Genomic DNA, 4,952 nt, shown 5'->3' on the forward strand with positions numbered 1-4,952 from the left:
CCACATCATTGATGGCCAGGTAAACAATGGGCCACATCATTGATGGCCAGGTAAACATGTCATTCCGAGCCTAGACAGTATGCCTCAACCCATTCTCTCTGCAAAATGTTCTCATGGTCAACAGAGCTGGTCATGGACTGTTGGATGTCAGACTTACAGCAGCAATACACGACTGAATTTCTATTGTTGTGTAACTAATTACAGAATACACTTCACTGATACAGTTCATCAGAATGAGTAAAGCCTGAGTCACATTAGAAGCTTAGACARAAGGGAATGKAMMKGAAAAMRGCATACAATACGTGTACTGGACAATGTATTGGTGCCTCTGCATTAGCATTATAAATGACAATATGTTCAGAATTGTATGTATTGATCAGACATTTATTTGATCSTTTACAATAGGCTAGCATAGCCAAAACATTGATCAACATGAACAATCATGAGAAATAAAGGTGAGAAATAATGGGGAGACATCATTTGACCCAAAAAATAATTCGAGCCATAAGCCTAATATAGGCACCCGGCCACCCTACAGTGTGCAGGACTCATTGACTTGTACAATTTGTAACACTTCTCTCCCGTCTGAATGCTTGAAAAAATAACAATAAAAAGTAACAATATGATGTCATATCTCGTAAAAGTTTAAGCTTTAGGAAATGCAACCAAATACAGAGATTGATGGGGGGGGGGAACAAGTAGAGGAGAGGGACAAATGTACCCAGCTTCAATTAAGCAGGGTCTTCAGTCACCCACTTGGCGTCAGTCACCCCCAAGATTGAAGCGGGAGACAAATCCACCTATGGCCTCTTCCTTGTCAGGCCTCTCTCCCTGGGCAGACAGGTTTCCTGCATGAATAGCTCAGGCCTCTCACACTGGGCAGACAGGGGTCCTGGATGAATAGCTCAGCCTCTCACACTGGGCCAGACAGGGGTCCTGGATGGCACCTCAGGCCTCTCTATACTTGGAAGACATGGGTCCTTGGGGATGCGAACAGCTCAGGCCTCTCTCAGCTGGACAGACAGGGGTCCTGGTATGGACAGCTCAGGCCTCTCTCCACTGGAAGACAGGGGGTCCTGGATGAATAGCTCAGGCCTCTCTCACTGGGCAGACAGGGGTCCTGGAATGAATAGCTCAGCCTCTCTCACTGGGCAGACAAGGGTCCCTGGGATGGACAGCTCAGCCTCTCTCACGGCAGACACGGGTCCTGGGAATGAATAGCTCAGGCTCTCATCACTGGGCAGACAGGGGTCCTGGGATGGACAGCTCAGGCCTCTCTCACTGGGCAGACAGGTTCCTGGGATGAACAGCTCAGGCTCTCTCACTGGCAGACAGGAGTCCTGGGTATGAATAGCTCAGGCTTCTCTCACTGGGCAGACAGGGTCTTGGGAATGGACAGCTCGAGGCATCTCACACTGGGCAGACAGAGGGTCCTGGGGAATGAATAGCTCAGGGCTTCTCTCAATGGGCAGACAGGAGCCTGGGGATGAATAGCTCAGGCCTCTCTCACTGGCAGGACAGGAGTCCTGGATGAATAGCCCTCAGGCCTCTCTCACTGGGCAGACAGAGTCCTGGATAATAGCTCAGGGCTTCTCTCACTGTGCAGACAGGGTCCTGGATGAATAGCTCAGGCTTCTCTCACTGGCAGACAGGGGTCCTGGATGAATAGCTCAGGCTCTCTCACTGGGCAGACAGGGTCTGGATGAATAGCTCAGCTTCTCTCAACTGGGCAACAGGGTCCTGGGATGAATAGCTCAGGCTTCTCTCACTGTGCAGACATGGTTCCTGGGAAGAATAGCTCAGGCTCTCTCACTGTGCAGACATGAGTCCTGGGTATGGAATAGCTCAGCTCTCTCTCACTGGCAGACAGGCGTCCGGGATGAATAGCTCAGGCTTCTCTCACTGGCAGACAGGGTCCTTGGGATGAATAGCTCAGGCCTCTCAACACTGGGCAGAAAGGTCCTGGGCCATGGCACAGCCTCAGGCTTCTCTCACTGGGCAGACAGGGTACCTGGGATGGATAGCTCAGCTTCTCTCACTGGCAGACAGCGCGTCCTGGTGATGAAAGCTCAGGCCTCTCTCACTGGCAGACAGGGGTCCTGGGATGAAAGCTCAGCCTCTACTCCACTGGGCAGACAGGGTCCTGGGATGGATAGCTCAGGACTTCTCTCACTGGAGCAGACAGGGTCCTGGGATGGACAGCTCAGGCTCTCTCACTGTGCAGACAGGGGTCCTTGGGATGGACAGCTCAGGCCTCTCCACTGGGCAGACAGGGGTCCTGGGAAGAATAGCTCAGGCCTCTCTCCACTGGGCAGACAGGAGTCCTGGACATGAATAGCTCAGGCTTCTCTCACTGTGCAGACAGGGGGCTTCTCTCACTGTGCAGACAGGGTTCTGGGATGGACAGCTCAGGCTTCTCTCACTGTGCAGACAGGGGCCTGGATGGACAGCTCAGGCTTCTCTCACTGTGCAGACAGGGGTCCTGGGATGAACAGCTCAGGCCTCTCTCACTGGGCAGACAGGTGGCCTGGTATGAACAGCTCAGGCCTCTCTCCACTGGGCAGACAGGATTCCTGGCATGAACAGCTCAGGCTTCTCTCACGGGCAAACAGGGTTCCTGGGATGAATAGCTTCAGGCGTCTCTCACTGGGCAGACAGGAGTCCTGGATGAATAGCTCGCTTAGCTTCCCACATACAGCGCTGGATCAGGGGCCCTGTTGGGGAGGAGATCCAGTAGACTGTCTACGTAGCCTGTAATGTTTTTTGGAAAAGGGAAATGTTTGTGAAATGTGTAGTGAATTCAATTATGATGCGCCCTAATTTATTCCCCTCTGGTCACCTCCAACCGCATGGCCTAAGACAATACCTAAGGGTCAGTATGCCCTTCCCCTCTGACTGGCTAAATGTATCTCTCTCTCTCTACAGTATGCAGAGGACTGAACTATTGAATTGTGATAGAATAACCTCTGTATCCATGTTTACTATTCATCTGAAACTTGTTCCTGAAGAAGAACTCTTGATGCTTATCGATATGGATGTATGATCTCTGTGGTAACTTGTATCTGGACAGGGTGATCTCTGAATTATTCTATGTAAAGGAGTTTTATCATCCTTTCAGGAATTCAGGAATAAGTCTCATCCCCYACACAAGCCTTTAGATGYTGTGACAACCTGTGGAGAATAGCCCTGGGTGATCAGGTTACTGTAAACTTGGTATCATTTGAAAGGTCAAAGATGGTTGGTTTTGGTTTGGAAAAGTTACACCTTCAGATGGTATAAATGGAATGAAGGTCTGTTGTTCTCTCTCTTATCCTGTCTATTGGAGGTTGAACGATATTTTCTMATTTCCTAGGCTTCTAGGCTTCTGGTCTAATAGGCATCTCTTTGTTCATGCTTTGTCTTGTAAGATAACCTTAGGATCTGTGTGCTTAGAATTATCCTTTGTTAACGTCAGCGTTGCTCTAAACCTTTTTAGAACGCGTCTCATCAGAAAGGAGTCCTAAAATGCATATATTTCCCTTCTAGGTGTTTGCTCAGCAAATGCACACTAACCTCTATAATTAGTTTTTTTCTCTACCTCCTTGTTATTCAAGCTAATTGTTTTCCAGTAATTACGTTTTTCATCGCTGGTCGTATTAAYATTGAAACCATCCTTATCCCTCTTGCTCAGTTTTTGAGCCAAGGCACTGACGGCACTGACGGCCTACCCCGGCCAAGCCCAGATGACACTGGGCCAATTGTGCGCTGCTCTATGGGACTCCCTATCACGGCCAGTTGTGATACAGCCTGGAATCGAGCCTGGAATCGTCTGTAGTGACACCTTTAGCACTGAGATGCAGTGCCTTAGACCACTGCGCCACTCGGGAGCCCCGAATGGAGCAGACACCTTGATGTGTCTGTTCAAGAGAATAACCTTCACTAACTGGCCTTAGATCATAGACCCCCTGCACATTAGCTTKACAAACTACTGAATGATTCATATCTGATGTACACAAGCAGTGGGTGAGCTTTGGATCTTACTCCCGAGTTTGACTCTGAATTCTGCTATCATCGTCATCTAATAGAAAGTGACTTGTTAAAGATACACACATCTTTGAATGTGATTTTTGTCAGGTTTGAAATCAATGTTGTTGCGTACCACATCTCTGTCTCCAGAGGCAGAACAGTGACTTAGTCACGTACAGTTTAAGCCATGTCTAAAGACCCAGTCAAGTCTCTACCTTCTGATTGGGTCTAAACACCTTTTACTTTTCAGACCCCTGTGCTGGTTTAGAACTCCGTTTGAAATGGCAATTCCTCTTACGACCTGTCGGAGGAGAACGTGGAGATAATTTTGCAACCAAATACATTCGTTTAAAAATATATATATAATCTTGACTAATGATACTTCTCACTACACATAGACATATGGGTGTTTCTATATTATAAATAATGGGGGCAGTGCATGACATGGGGATCAACATCTCAACGTGGTCTGACGGAAGAATGAAGAGGATGTTTATACAGATCCACACGTGTACCTAGAAGAGTTCAAGTGAATATCAGCAAACTGGCCCATAACTCCACCTATACAACAACATCGGCCGTGGACTATGCATCCTCATATAGACATCGGCAAGTCAAATTCAAGGACATTCAGAGTCTTTTTCAAGCGCTTAATTGTAATTTTTAAGGACCTCAATGTCATACAATTGTATAATTTATATAATTGTAAATATAGGCCCTAATAGGCCCCTCCTCCCTCCCCCCAAAGAGCATACATGCAAAAAGTATCAAAGAAGTAGGCCATTATTACTTTAAGAATAATGATTTTTTTTTTWGGCCTTGCCAWTGCATTGATATTCAAATTATTATTACATTCTAAAATATGTGATTATAATGACAATATGTGTGCCTGACTAAATAGATTGGATGCATGCATGGCTGAGGCACGCATGAATATCGGTAGCATT

Source organism: Salvelinus sp. IW2-2015, linkage group LG15 (genome assembly GCF_002910315.2).
Source record: "Salvelinus sp. IW2-2015 linkage group LG15, ASM291031v2, whole genome shotgun sequence".
Taxonomy (NCBI): domain Eukaryota; kingdom Metazoa; phylum Chordata; class Actinopteri; order Salmoniformes; family Salmonidae; genus Salvelinus; species Salvelinus sp. IW2-2015.